This window comes from Passer montanus, unplaced genomic scaffold (genome assembly GCF_014805655.1).
Source record: "Passer montanus isolate IOZ18808 unplaced genomic scaffold, ASM1480565v1 scaffold160, whole genome shotgun sequence".
NCBI lineage: Eukaryota > Metazoa > Chordata > Aves > Passeriformes > Passeridae > Passer > Passer montanus.
Genome location: NW_024363161.1, coordinates 662,162 through 677,823, shown reverse-complemented (window position 1 = coordinate 677,823; position 15,662 = coordinate 662,162).

Here is a 15,662-nt window from a genome sequence, read left to right as displayed (position 1 = left end):
CTTTTCCTAGTTATTCCCAGTTTTTCCCAGCTCAGACACTCTCTCATCCCCTTTTCCCAGTTCAGACACTCTCTCATTCCCCTTTCCCAGCATTTCCCAGCTCAGATGCTCCCTCATCCCCTTTTCCCAGTTTTTCCGGGAGCAGACACTCCCTCATCCCCTTTTCCCAGCTTTTCCAGGCAATCCCTGCTTATCCCACAATTCCAGAGGGGCTGGGGGAAAGGAGCTCAAATCCCCCCAGTTCCACCTCCAGCTATGCCAGGCTGCTCCAGCCTGGCCTGGGACACTTCCAGGGATGGGGATTCCAGGTTTTTTGGGAATTTCGCGGCTGCTCGGCGCGGTTTAGGAGAGCCTGGGTTAACATTCTCTCCCAAAGTGCTCCCGGTAGGATTCCTGGCACTGCCTGGAGCCTGCGGACGGAGGGCCGGGAACCTTGGGAGGCTGCGTTAATTAATGAGCCTGGGGCCAAGGTAATTAATTAACCCGGGGCTGCGTTAATTAACAAACCTGCCCAGGCTGCCTCTGTTGGCGGGGGATGGGTGAGGGACCCCTCCCTGCCATGGGAAATGCAGGAATATGTTGGAGTATGAGGATTTTTTGGGATTTATGGAATTTCCCAGCTGAAACACCCCAAAAGAGAGACTCAGGGATGTGCGAGGCTGAAATTCCTGCCCGACAGCCGAGGGATGATCCCTCTGGAATGGCCCCGGGGTAAGGGGGGAAGGACTGGGATAAGGGTGGGGGAAAATAAACGGAAAAGGACAAATCCAAACCCAGGCTCAGACCTGGAGGTTTTGCTCCCCACTCCCAAATCCTGAAGGTTTGGTTCATTCTCTCCCAAATCTCGAAGCTCTGGTTCTTTCCCTCCTGCCAAATCCTAAACATTTGGTTCATTCTCTCCCAAATCCTGAGGGTTTGGTCTTTCCTCACTCCCAAATCCCAGAGGTTTGGTGCATTCCATGCTCCTGAATCCCAAGGGTTTGGTTCATTCTCTGCTCCCAAAACCCAAAGGTTTGGTCCTTTCCCCGCTCCCAAATCCCGAAGGGTTGGTTTGTTCTTTGCTCCCAAATCCCGAAGGTTTGGTTTGTTCTCTGCTCCCAAATCCTGAAGGTTTGGTTGGTTCCCAGCTCCCAAATCCTGAAGGTTTTATCCCTTGTCCCACTCCAGCCTCCTTCTCCCACCCCGGGGCCATTCCAGAGGGATCATCCCGCTGCTGCCTTGTTGGAATTCCCACCTCACTCATCCCAGAGTCTCTTTTTTGGGATGTTGCAAACCAGAAATTCCGTGAATCCCAAAACCTCCTTATTTTCCCCATCCTTATTTTATTCCTTGCTCCTCTCGCTCGTGCTCCCCCACATTTCTGCTTTTCCCACGCCGAATTCCCGCTGCTGGATCATTCCAGCCCCTTGGAAGGTGCGAACCCCTCCCGTCCCCATCCCAAATCCCGATTTTTGCCCTTTCCCTGTGACCGCTGCAGAGGAGAGCTGGCGGTGGGTGGGAACGCGGCCCTGGAGCCCTTCCAGAGGACATTGGATTGTTTTCCATCCCAGGAAAGCTTTCCCAGATCCCGCCTTTCTCCGGGCGCCGTTTCGTGTTTCACCTTCCCTGTAACCCCTTCGTGCCCGCCGACCCCGCGTTCCCGAGGGACGAGCGCCAAGGACGGGGCGCGGGCGGCGCTCCCTCCCCCGCTCCTGCACTCTCCAAGATTAATTTTGGGAAGCATTTGGAGATTAAAAACAACCGGGGACATCCCGGCCTTGTCCTGCCGGCAAGGACACACAGGCCAGGAGTGTGTGGGAATGGCTTTGGGATGAGGGAAAGGGAAAACAAAGGGAAAAGGACAAATCCAAACCCAGGCTCACACCTGGATGTTTCGTTCCCTGCTCCCAAATCCTGAAGGTCTGGATCATGACCTGCTCTCAAATCCCAAAGGTTTGGTTCATTCTGTGTTCCCAAATCCCAAAGGTTTAGATTGTCACCTGCTGCCAAATCCCAAAGGTTTGATTCGTTCTCTGCTCCCACATCCCAAAGATTTGGTTCATTCCCTGCTCCCAGATCCCAAAGGTTTGGCTCTTTCTCTTCCAAATTCCAAAGGTTTGGTTCATTCCCTGATCCCAAATCCAGGAGGTTTGGTTAGTTCACTGTTCCCAAACCCCAAATGTCTGGTTCTTTCTCTCCCAAATCCCAAAGATTTGGTTCATTCTCTGTTCCCAAATCCCAAAGGTTTGGTCCTTCCCTTTCATTGGGATGTCCTGGATTTTCATGGAAAGGTTGGAAAAGCTGCCACAATTTCCAAGGAAAAGGGTTGGGAGCGCACGTGGTGCATCCCAATAAACTCCACTCCTTCCCCCATGGATCTTTCTGGAAGTATCCAAGGATGAACAGCCAGAGGTCACCATGGATCCCGTGGGAGTGGGATTTTCCCTGGAATCTGTGGATCCATGGATGGGAACAGGGAGAGCTGCTGGATCCAACAGGAAAAGCAGCTGGGACTCCTGAAAATCCGGGAATCCCTGGAATTGTGGGGACTCTCCAGCAGCTGGGACTCCTGGAAATCCAGGATCCTGCGGGAGTAGGATTTTTGCTGGAATCCATAGATCCGTGGATGGGAACAGGGAGAGCTGCTGGATCCAAAGGGACAGAAGCTGGGACTTCTGAAAATCTGGGAATCCCTGGAATTGTGGGGACTCTCCAGCAGCTGGGACTCCTGGAAATCCAGGATCCTGCGGGAGTAGGATTTTTGCTGGAATCCATAGATCCGTGGATGGGAACAGGGAGAGCTCCTGGATCCAACAGGAAAAGCAGCTTGGACTCCTGAAAATCCAGGAATCCCTGGAATTGTGAGGACTTTCCAATAGCAGAGACTCCTGAAATTCTGGGAACTCCTGGAATTGCCAGGGCTCTGCAGCTGGAACTCCAGAAATGCTGGGATTCCCTGGAACTCTGGGGGCTCTCCCTGTTCCCACCCCCAGATCCAGGGAGCAGGAAAAGTTCATTCCGGGATAATTTTCGCAGCTCCAGCAGAATTCCCGGCACACCCCAAGCATCCGGAGCCGCCTCAGCATTCCCGTCATTTCTGCTTCCCAGCTTTTCCCCAGTCCTGCTTCCTCAGCGCCTTCCCTTCCGCTCTGTTTTCCCTGGATTTGCTCCCGGGAAGCGTCAGCAGAGCCGGGTCTGGGGAGCGGAAGAAAAGCTGAGCTGGCTCCGGGGGCTCCGCCGGAATTCCAGGGGGAGCTGCGGCTCTGGAAAAGCTCTGGGAAAGGGCTGGGAAAGGTCAGGGATTCCCAGGCACTGCTGGATCCCCCTCATCCCCCTCCTGGAGCTCCATCCCAATCCCAGAGCCGGAGCCACCCCTGGGATCGTTGTCCCTGATCCCAAATCCCGCTGGAACGGCAGTGGGATGGGAATGGGACGAGGTGTTCCTGAAGGATCAAGGAATATCCCAAAGGATCATGGAATAACCAATATTTGACCTCCAGGGATCAAATCCAGCTCCAAGCCCGGCTTAGACATCCCAAATTTCCTCATTTCCAAATGCTCCCGGGGCTCTGGAAGTCTTGGGAATGTTTCCATTCCATGGGGAGCTGGATGAGCCCTGAACCCTCTGGAGGGAGAAACTTTTCCCGAAATCCAACCTGAATCTGCAGGTGACACCGAAATCCAGGGAATGTGGGAATTTCCATCTCCATCCCCCAGGAACTCCAGGACTGTGCAGGGACTGGGAAGGGTCCAATCCAGAGAAATTCCTGGAATAACGCCTGGAATCCAGAGCCAGCGGGAAGAGTCCCGGGCTGTGCCCCCAGAGGGATCCCAAGGGAATCTGAGATTCCCAAGAGAATCCCAAGAGATCCCAAGGGGACAGAGCTGGGAAAACCAGCAGCAGGCCCTGCCTGGAGGGGGAAATTGGGATTTCTGGGGAATTTTCTCCTGGACATCTCCAGCCCCCTGGGATGGGATGGGATTCATAAAAATCCACAATTCCCTAAATTCCCACGCCATTCCAGCTGCACTTATGGGATTCCCACCCCAATCCCATTCCCACATCATTCCCAAACCGTTCCAGCTGCATCCGTGTGGGATTCCCATCCCAATCATCTCCATGGGATTGGGGCCTCTCCTGCTTTTTTGGGGAACATTTCCTGGGGTTTTGAGGAACATCTCCATGGATGAGGGGTCTGTCCTCCTTTTCTGGGGAACATCTCCATGGGTTTTGGGATCTGTCCTGATTTTTGAGGAGAATTTCCTGCACTGGGATGTGATTTCCAGGGTTTTGCTTCCCTAAAGCAGCGGCACTTCCAGAGGCGCTGGAAATCCCAATCCTGGAGAAATTCCATTAAAATCCACCCAGGCCGAGGTGTTTTAACTGAATTCCAGGATTTTTTGCACACTGGGAATTTTGGAGCTGGAGAATGAGGATGGAATTCTGGGATTTTCCTTTCCTGGGGGATCCAGATTTTCCAAACCAGCTGGAGAAGGGGATGAAGAATCCCAGGAATTTCCTGACGATCATAGCGCCCATAAACCAGAATTTGGGATTATCTCAATCCTGAATTTTGGATTTCAAGGGATAATTTTCCATAAAAGAGCAAAAATCTGTGAAAGAGGGGAGGAGAGAAAAATCCAGGAGCACAGGAATCAGCAGGGATTTTAAAATTTGGGAATTTTCAAAGGAAGCTGAGCCAAACACAGCTTAAAAAACCCCAAATCTTCAAGATTCTCAGATCCTCAAAATTCCCTTTTCCCAAGTTTTTTTCCCTGGGCGTTGCTGCCATCTAGGGGCTCCCGGTTGAAAACAGGGAAAACCGGAATTTATTCCCGGTTTCCCAGCATTATTCCCAACTTTTTTTTTCCTTTGGCTTTTCCAGCTGTATTTTCCTGCTTTATTTGCAGCTTGGATCTTCCCGGAATTTTTATTCCTAGATTACACCCAGGGTTTTTTCAAGATTTTTCGTCCCCACAAAAATCATGTTTTATCCCTGGAAAAATCCTGGCAAAGACTTGGATGCTTCCCAGAATAAAACTAGGAAGGCACAAAACATCTTTGGGCCTCAGCCAGGACGCAAAATTCCCAAAAATGGCAGGAATATGGGAATTCCCAGATCCTCATCCCAACAAATCCCTCATTCCCACAAGGACATGGAGCAGGATCCTCATTCCGCCATTTTCCTGCCACATTTCTGTAGGGGAAAGTTGAAAATTCCATAATTTTGGAGTTTTTTCCTAATTTCTGCTTCTTCTTCCTCTCAGCCACCCAAAAGCATTTTGGGAATGATGGAACGTCCAGGGAAAAGTGGGAATTCTCATCCCGTTCCTCCTTGGGATCCACCCACTTGCTCTTTTCCCAAAATATTCTCATTCCCAGGAATCCTGGATTCCTTTACTTCTCGGTGCTCCTCATCCTAATAGGGGGAAAAAAAATTCCACTATTTTGAAATCAAGTTGAAGTCGAGAAAAATCCCGTTCCTCCTTGGGATGCACCCACTTGCTCTTTTCCCAAAATATTCTCATTCCCAGGAATCCTGGATTCCTTTACTTCTCGGTGCTCCTCATCCTAATAGGGGAAAAAAAAATTTCCACTATTTTGAAATCAAGTTGAAGTTGAGAAATGGGAATTTCCAAGGAAAAGGGAGCTCCAGGAGTGAATAAGGAACAGCCAAAGAAATGGGAAATTCAAAGGAATTCAAAAGAATTCCTGGAATTTTAAAGGGAAAATGTGATTTATTCCAGATTTTCCTGGAGCTTTTCCTTTGAACTTCCCTTGGATCCATCCGGGCTCATCCCGAGGGCTCCGAGCACGAGGATCCTGCTGCATCCCTCGGAGCTGCTCTGTGCCAGGGAATGCCAAAGGGGGAGGGAAAAGCAGGAATTCCAGCAGCCTGTGGAAAAAATCACCTCAGAAAGAAGAAAATTTGGATTCCTGAATTTCCCTGAGGCCACGCTTGGAGGATATTGGAATTTCAGGGATTTATCCAGGCTCTGCTGGGTTTTTCCCCACGGGAAGGGCTCAGGCCAGGTTGCATCCGAAATTCCTGCAGGACAGGCAAAGGAAAGCAAGAGGGGAAAGTGAGAATTCCAGCAGCCTTTGGAAAAATCCAAGGGAAATCTGGAATCTGGGCAGTTTTTACAGCCTGGAGTAACCAAAGGAATCCTTTCCCACGGGATCAGTTCTCCCAGTCCTCCTCATCCCATGGGCTTCCCTTGGGATCCGTATCCAGTTCCGACCTCCTGGAAAACCCTAGAGCACGATGGAATCCCAAATTCCCCGCCCCAGGCATTCCCTGGGATTTCAGGGGGAGGATGATCTCTAAAAAACCTGGGAACAGTGATACCCCAACCTTTCCCACCCCTCAATTCCAATGAAATGATCCCAAATCCCATGGAAATGATCCCAATTCCAATGAAATTATCCCAGTTCCAATGAAAGGATCCCTATTAACTCAGATTCCCTATTTTCCCAGTCCTGAACGTCCCAGCTCCTGGCCTGGTGTTCATCCAGGATATTCTTCAGTGGAATCCTGGAATTATTTGTGCTGGAAGGGCTTTAAATCCCATCCCATTCCCACTTCTTTCCATGGGGAGACTCCAGGAAAGGATATTCCCTGTACATCCCAGGAACATCCATCCCCCAGCTCTTCCCACCCCTCAATGCCAATTGGAAATATCCCAGTTCCAATGGAAATTATCCCAATTCCAATGGAAATTATCCCAGTTCCAGTGGAAATTATCCCAATTCCAATGGAAATTATCCCAGTTCCAGTGGAAATTATCCCAATTCCAATGGAAATTATCCCAGTTCCAATGAAATTATCCCAATTCCAATGGACATTATCCCAGTTCCAATGGAAATTATCCCAATTCCAATGGAAATTATCCCAGTTCCAATGGAAATTATCCCAATTCCAATGGAAATTATCCCAGTTCCAGTGGAAATTATCCCAGTTCCAATGGAAATTATCCCAGTTCCAATGGAAATTATCCCAGTTCCAATGAAATTATCCCAATTCCAATGGACATTATCCCAATTCCAATGGAAATTCTCCCAATTCCAATGGAAATTATCCCAATTCCAATGGAAATTATCCCAGTTCCAGTGGAAATTATCCCAATTCCAATGGAAATTATCCCAATTCCAATGGAAATTATCCCAATTCCAATGGAATGATCCCGATTAACTCAGATTCCCTGTTTTCCCAGCCCTGAACTTCCAGATCCTGGTGCGGGCAGGGATTTGGGATCAGCTGGAAGGAAAGCCTGGGATTGTCCAGGATGAAGGTGTGGGAATTTCCTGGTGTCCTTCAAAGATTGATCCAGTCTCACATCCCGGTACCGGTGGAGATTTGGGATCACCTGAAATGGAGGTGTGGGATTGTCCTGGTCTCTCCCAAAGACCGATCCAGCTCCACATCCCAGTGGTGGCAGGGTTTTGGGAACACCTGGAATGAAGGGATTGTCCCAGTCTCCAAAGGCAGATCCAGCCCCACATTTCAGGGCCAGTGGAGATTTGGGATCACCTGGAATGAACACATGGGATTGTCCAGGATGAAGATGTGGGGTTGTCCTATTTCAGGGCCAGTGGAGATTTGGGATCACACGGAACGAACACATGGGATTGTCCAGGATGAAGGTGCTGTCCCGGTCTCTTTCAAAGCCAGATCCAGCTCCAAATCCTGGTTCAGAGAGGGATTTGGGATCACGTGGAATAAAGGGATTGTCCTGGTGTTCTCCAAAGACGGATCCAGCTCCACATTCCAGTGCTGGCAGGGGTTTGGGAACACCTGGAATGAAGGAATTGTCAGGATTGTCCTGGTGTCCTCCACAGCCAGATCCAGCCCCAAATCCTGGTACAGGTGGAGATTTAGGATCACCTGGAATGAAGGCATAGGATTGACCCAGTCTCTTCCAAAGCCAGATCCAGCCCCACATCCCGGTGCAGGCAGTGGTTTGGGATCACATGGAATGAAGGTGTGGCATTGTCCTGGTGTCCTCCACAGCCAGATCCAGCCCCGTGTCCCAGGACAGATTCCCATGGACTCCAGGATCTCCAACATCTTTCCCCAGGGTGTCTCCATGGTTCTGGTGGGAACTGGGGATCAAACACCGGGAAGGCCGAGGGAGCTCATCCCACAATTCCTCCCCGTCCCGACAACGTTGGGTTTTTCCCAGTCCCAGGACAATCCCTTCCTTGGCAGAGGGGACACCCCCAGCAGCTCCTTCCCAATCCCGCTCCCCTGCTCCAGGCTCCTCGGACCCTGCTGGATGCTCGGGTCCCACTTGGAGCTCCCTGGAATTCCCCATCCTTGGCATCCAGGATTTTTATCCCCACCAGGAGCTGGGAGGAGCTGGGGGCTCATCCAGACCCCCAGATGAGGCTGTTGGAATGGCTCAGGATTCCATGGAATTCTCCCCACCTGATTCAGGGCTCTGGGAAGGAGGATCCGAGGTTCCAGTGCTGCTCGTCCCATCTGGCCCGGCATTCCCAAGTCTCCAGGGCCACTGGAACCTCCTCAGAGGAGTTTTGGAGGTGTCATTTTAATAGGAAATCTGGTTTTATGGAAATTATAATTTATAGAGAAAAACCTTTTCTAGAGAAAATATAATTTTATGTAAAATCAATCATTCATCCATCCGTATCCTGGGGATGGAGGGATGGATGGATGGATGGATGGATGGATGGATGGATGGATGGATGGATGGATGGATGGACGGACGGACGGGAGCTAAAGGGAAGGATAACGAAGAATAACAGGGAATCTTTTCCCGAACCTTCCCGGCCGAATCCACACGGTGGCAGCAGGGATCTGCCGATGGAGCGCCGGGATCTGCCGCGCTGCTTATCCCAAAAAACCCACGGGATCAGAAGAACCGCTCCATGGAAGGGGTTCAGAGACCCCCGGAGAGATCCCAAGGGAATTCCGCTCACAGCGAGAGCGGGAGGGAAACGCCCCTGAGCCGTGTCCCGGCCGTGTCCGAGCACAGCGGTCCCGGGACACACGCACCCTCTGGAGCTGGGGGTTCCTGCAGGAACTCCAGGAATTCCCCCCTCAGGTGGCACTGTGGGCCAGGGAAAAGGATCCCGGAATGGTTCAGGTTGGGTTGGAGGGACCTTCGAGCCCATCCCAGTCCATGTCCGGGCACTTTCCCCATCCATCCCTACAAGCTGCTCCCATCCCTTTGGCATCTCTGTGGCCTCCTCTGGACCTTCTCCAGCACTTCCATGTTGGAGCAGAGAATTCCAGGTGGGATCTCAGGAGAGATCCTCCCTTCCATTCCCTGCTGCCCTCATTCCTTGGGACACACCAGTGACACGGATTTGGGGCTGGAATGTTGGGATGAGGATGGTGGGATAGAGGGATGGGATCCACAGAAATCCCATAAAAATTCCCAAAATTCCTAGTCCTGGTCTAAACCCCTGGAATGTGCTTTTTTCCCTATGGAAAATCCCTTTATTTTCCCTTTTAATTCTGTATGACCCCAAAGGATTGGGGGCTTTATTCAAATATTAATAAAATATTAGCAAATACTTTAGTGTGAATATAAAATCAGTAATAATTAATGTAAATAAATAATAATAATAAAGTGTGAATATTAAAATAATTCCTGTTGAAGTCTCAGTCCTACAATTAAAAGCATCCCAAATTATTTTATTTTTCCTTTTCCTTTGATTGTTTTATCAATATATTTGTGTGATTTAGAGTTTACAATAATAGTAGTAGTAGTATTACTACTAGTAATAATAATAATAATAATAATAATAAGTGAGTTTATTATTGATAATTTCTGATTTAATAAATATTTGTATGATTTATTATTGATAATCCCTGCTTTAATAAATATTTGTATGAGTTTATTACTGATAATTCCTGATTTTTATCAATATTGTGTGGATTTATTATTGATAATTCCCGATTTCCATCAATATTTAGCTAAGTCTATTATTAGTAATCCCTGATTTAATCGATATTTGTGAAAGTTTGTTATTGACAATTTATTTCCATAATTGATAATTGATATTGATTTCCATCAATATTTGATGAGTTTATTATTGATAATCCCTAATTATCATCTATATTTGGCAAATTTATTATTGATAATTCCTGATTTCTGCCAATATTTCATGAGACTATTGATCATTCCTCATTTTTATCAGTTTGGCTGAGTTTCTTGCTGATAATTTCCGATTTTGATCAATATTTGGGATCACTGACTTGTTCCTGCTGGGTTTTTTAACCTTCATGCTCCTCCTGCTGGAATTTCTTGGATTTCCAGGGGGATTTAGGCCTGGCTTTACCTCACCTGGTGCAACAGGTGAGGCTTTGTTAGACCTGGTATCAATAATTATTGATAATTATCCTCATTAATCCCAGCAAGGGAGGGATATCCCACCCAGGAATTCTCAAAAAGCAGCACAGAACCTAAAACCCATGGAAATGCTGCCCAAAAACCCACGGAGATGTTCCCAAAAATCCGGACAGCCCCCAGTCCCATGGAAGTGCTCCCATAAAGCAGGACAGATCCCAATCCCATGGAATTTCTCCTCAAAAAGCAGGACAGATCCCAAACCCCATGGATATGTTCCCCCAGAAAAGCAGGACAGACCCCAATGTCATGGAAATGCTTCCCAAAAACCCACGGAGATGCTCCCAAAAATCAGAACAGGCCCCAATTCCATGGAGATGTCCCCAAAAAGCAGGACAGACCCCGAACCCACAGAAATTCCCTTCAAAAAGCAGGACAGACCCCAATCCGATGGACGTGCTTCCCAAAAACCTATGGAGCAGCTCCCAAAATTCAGGACAGACCCCAAACCCATGGAGATTCTCCCTAAAAGCAGAATAGGACCCAATCCCAGGGAAATTCTCCCCAAAAATCAGGACAGATCCTAAAACCCATGGAGATGTTCCCCAGAAAAGGAGGACAGACCCCTCATCCATGGAGATGCTCCTCAAAATCCCATGGAAATGCTCCCCAAAAAGCAGGAGAGGCCCCGATCCCATGGAGGTGATTGGGATGGGAATCCCACATGGATGCAGCTGGAAGGGTTTGGGAATGATGTGGGAATGGGATTGGGACACTCCTGGGGACACCGGGACACTGGGGACACTCCTGGGGACACCTGGGGACACTGCTAGGAGCACCCAGGACCTCCTGGGGACACTCTTGGGAGCAACCAAAATCCACTGGGGACACTGCTGGGAACACCCAGGATCTGATGGGGACACTCAGAATCCCCTGGGGACATTTGGGATCACCTGGGAACCACCTGGATCTGCTGGGGACATTGCCAGGATCTCCTGGGGACATTGCCAGGATCTCCTGGGGACACTCAGAATAACCTGGGGACATTTGGGATCACCTGGGGACACTGCCAGGGACACCCCGGATCTGCTGGGGACATTGGCAGGATCTCCTGGGGACACCCAGAATCTTCTGGGGACACTTGGGATCTCCTGGGGACACTGCTGGGGACACTTGGGATCATCCTGGGGATCTGCTGGGGACATTCCTGGGACACTCCTGGATTCCCCGCTCCTGGAAAAGGAGAACTCCTTGAATTCATTAACTCATTAATCCATTAATTACTGTTTTTTCCAGCGCCCATCCCGCGGCTCCCGAGCTCCTCCTCCCCTCTTCGCCTTTCCCGGGACCCCGCGCCCGTCCCGGCTTCTCCCGGCGCAGAAAAACTCCGCAAAAATGCGGAAGTCCCGCAGAAATATTCTCCTTTCAATCCGCGTTTTTCAAGGTGGATTTCTCTCCCTTTAAAGGGAGATTCCTGGGATAATCGCTTGGGAAAATAACGCTCGTCACGGCGGGATCTCCCACGGAAACCCTTCCCACATCCATCACTGAACTGGAACGAGCAGGAACCAACTTCATTCAAGGATTCTGGGCTTGGTTTGGTTTTGATTTTTCCGTCCATGTGCTGAAAATCGGGATCGAATCCTTCGGGTTTTCCTCCTGAGCAGCCTCTGAGAGATTTTCCAGGGAAATTTCTCCTTCCTGGGTGCGCCCCGCTGCAGAAATGGGATGACATACCTAGAAAAATAATAAAAATTTAAAAATAAGAAAAGGACTTTTAGGGAGAATCCTAATTAATAATTTTAAGGGTTTTTTGAGGAGAATTGCAATAAGTAAAATCGCTGATTGGGGAGATTTTCCAGACGGGTTTAAGCAAGCTGAGAGCGTCTTTTCCATGGAGAAAATGGGATGTGGAGCCCTTTTATCCCAAAAATCCGCCTTTCCAAGCGCGCATCCGAGTGGGAAACCCTCCCGCGAGGGATGCGGGGGATAACGGGATGCTCCTAAAAAAACCCCAAATAATCCCAGGCCGATGGCAGCGCGCGCTCCCGCGGGAATCGCGGCATTTATCGAGCAGGAACACACCTTAGGAAACCATGGAGATGCGCCGGGAAGGTGCGGAGCGCAATTCCCGCCGGGAAAGCTCCGGGAATTCCGCATCCCGATGGATGCCGCCTCTAATCCAGAGAAGCGGCCTCGGCTTTTGTCCGCGAGGCAGAGCCGGGAGAAGATGGGAAAACTGCAAAAAAAAAGAAAAAAAAATTCAAATTTAATCCAAAAAAAGGATTTGGCGCAGGTGACCCCCCCTGGAGCGGATTTTTGGGGTGATGGGTGGGGACAGGGGTGTCCCCACCCCCAGTGGAGACAGTCCCTGCCACCCACGGCGGGATCTCCCACGGAAACCCTTCCCACATCCATCACTGAACTGGAATGAGCAGGAACCAACTTCATTCAAGGATTCTGGGCTTGGTTTGGTTTTGATTTTTCCGTCCATGTGCTGAAAATCGGGATCGAATCCTTCGGGTTTTCCTCCTGAGCAGCCTCTGAGAGATTTTCCAGGGAAATTTCTCCTTCCTGGGTGCGCCCCGCTGCAGAAATGGGATGACATACCTAGAAAAATAATAAAAATTTAAAAATAAGAAAAGGACTTTTAGGGAGAATCCTAATTAATAATTTTAAGGTTTTTTTGAGGAGAATTGCAATAAGTAAAATCGCTGATTGGGGAGATTTTCCAGACGGGTTTAATCAACCTGAGAGCGTCTTTTCCATGGAGAAAATGGGATGTGGAGCCCTTTTATCCCAAAAATCCGCCTTTCCAAGCGCGCATCCGAGTGGGAAACCCTCCCGCGAGGGATGCGGGGGATAACGGGATGCTCCTAAAAAAACCCCAAATAATCCCAGGCCGATGGCAGCGCGCGCTCCCGCGGGAATCGCGGCATTTATCGAGCAGGAACACACCTTAGGAAACCATGGAGATGCGCCGGGAAGGTGCGGAGCGCAATTCCCGCCGGGAAAGCTCCGGGAATTCCGCATCCCGATGGATGCCGCCTCTAATCCAGAGAAGCGGCCTCGGCTTTTGTCCGCGAGGCAGAGCCGGGAGAAGATGGGAAAACTGCAAAAAAAAAAAAAGAAAAAAAATTCAAATTTAATCCCAAAAAAAGGATTTGGCGCAGGTGACCCCCCCTGGAGCGGATTTTTGGGGTGATGGGTGGGGACAGGGGTGTCCCCACCCCCAGTGGAGACAGTCCCTGCCACCCCCTGACCCCAACCCCAGACAGACCCCGGGGTGCGGCCGCAGCCTGACCCCCCTCAAAATTATAATGACAATTAATAATAATAATAATAATAATAATAATAATAATAATAATAATAATAATAATAATAATAAATAATATAGGAGCTCTTTGCGTGCCCGGAGTTTCAGGACAAAGTGAATTTTTTCCTATTTTTTTTCTCTTTTTTTTTGCCTGAAAGTGCCGAATCTTCCCCCAATTCCAGCAGAGCGGGGCGGGGGAAGGAGGGAAAACAAACGCGGCGTTTGAAGTGCGGGATTTTCCTGCCGGCGAGGTGACCCCGGAGCGGCGGGGAAGGAGGGCTCGGGCTCGGCTCCCGGGGTTTCACCTTCCCCCAGCGCCGGGAGAGCAGAAATATTTAATTTTCAACTTTATTCCCAGGCTCCTTCCCCCCCATCCCGGCAAATACTATAATTACGGCGGCAGGAATGCGGCGGAGACGGGGCCGGGGCTTTTCCCCCGGAAAACTCCGGGAATTGGCGTTTTTTGGGAAGAAGCGAGATTTATTTTCGTTCGCCAAAGCCGCGCCTGAGCCCAGCTCAGAGTTCGGGCGCAACTTGACACCTCGGGAAGGATTTTAAAAATCGCTTTTCTCCCTCCTCACTCTGCCCCGGTTTTTTTAATTTCTGTTGGAGGGGATTGGGGCGGAAAGGCAGAAACGCCAAAGCGCGCAGCTTTAGGCGCGGCTTAGGCCGAGCTGAGGCTGAAGTTGGGCTCCAGGCCGGGTTTAAGCCCAAAGCGAAGGCGGGGGCGGGCCGGGCCGGGCTTGGGGGGTTTTGGGGAGGGGGCGGCGGGCCCGGGTCCCTTCCCCAGCTGCGAACAAAAGGCGGCGGCGGCGCCGGCGTCACGTCCCGCTGCGCGCCCGTCCCCGCGGCCCCGCGGCTTTTGGGGCGAAATCGGGAATTCTCACCGGGACAGGGCCGGCCCGAGCCCGCCCCGTCATTAACGCCGCTGTTAATTAATGAGGGCGGTACCTGGGCTGGGCAAGGTGAGGGGGCGCTGGGCCGGTCCCAAAGGCGGCCCCACAGAGAGGGGGGGTCGGGTGAGCCTTTCACACCCCCCAGGGAGGGACGGGAAAAGGGGGAAAAGCGGCTCCAAACCCCGCGGGGGGAGCGGGACGAGGGGTGAGGAGCAACTTATTTATTTATTTATTTATTTATTTATTTTATCTCATTTATTTCTTATAATTTCATTTATTTCTTATAATTTCATTTATTTCTTATTAATTTGGGGCTTTTTTTAATTTCTCACAATACTTTAAAATATTTTCTAATTTTTAATTTTTTATTTAAACTTATTTTAATTGTTATTTGCTTTAATTTTTCTTCATTTTCATTGCCATCCACTTTGATTTTCTTTTATTTTTAAGTTTTTTTTATAATTTTTATCAATTCTTTTTTATCTCTTTATTTTTTTAAAATTTGTTTTAAAAAACTTTATTCCATTTTTCAATCCACTCCGCAATTCCCCCACCCCGAGCCGGGCTCAGCCCATGCTCCGCCCGCCTTTCCCCTCCTGGAATCCGCTTAGAGGGAAAAAAATCCCTAAAAAATCCCAAAAAACCCCACCAAAAACCCCCAAACACCCACAACCCCGCAATTCCTGATTTATCCCTGCTTTGTTTCCCCCCAAATCTTTCCCAGCCGCTCGAGGGACACCCCAGCTGTCCGTGAGGAGCCCGAGAATGACCAAAAACATCCCCAAAAAACCCCTCTGGGAAGGAGCGCGGGGCTCCTCTCCCATTGGCGCCGGGGCCGGGCGCGGATCCCCCTTCCCATAAAAGAAAGGAGCCGGAGCCTATCAGAGCCTGCCCGTCCTTCCCACCGCCCCAACTTCCCCGCCGGAGCAACTTCCAGCCCCCTCCTCCTCCTCATCCTCCTCCTCCTCATCCTCCTCCTCCTCCAGCGCTGCCACAGCCGCGCCGCGAGGAGGAAGAACCGCAGCGCACCGAGCGAATCCGGGGGGCCGCGGCTCCCCCCGCTCTGCCCCCCGAGCCAGCCCCGAGCCAGCCCTAAACCAGCCCCGAGCCAGCCCTAAACCAGCCCTAAACCAGCCCCAAACCAGCCCCGAGCC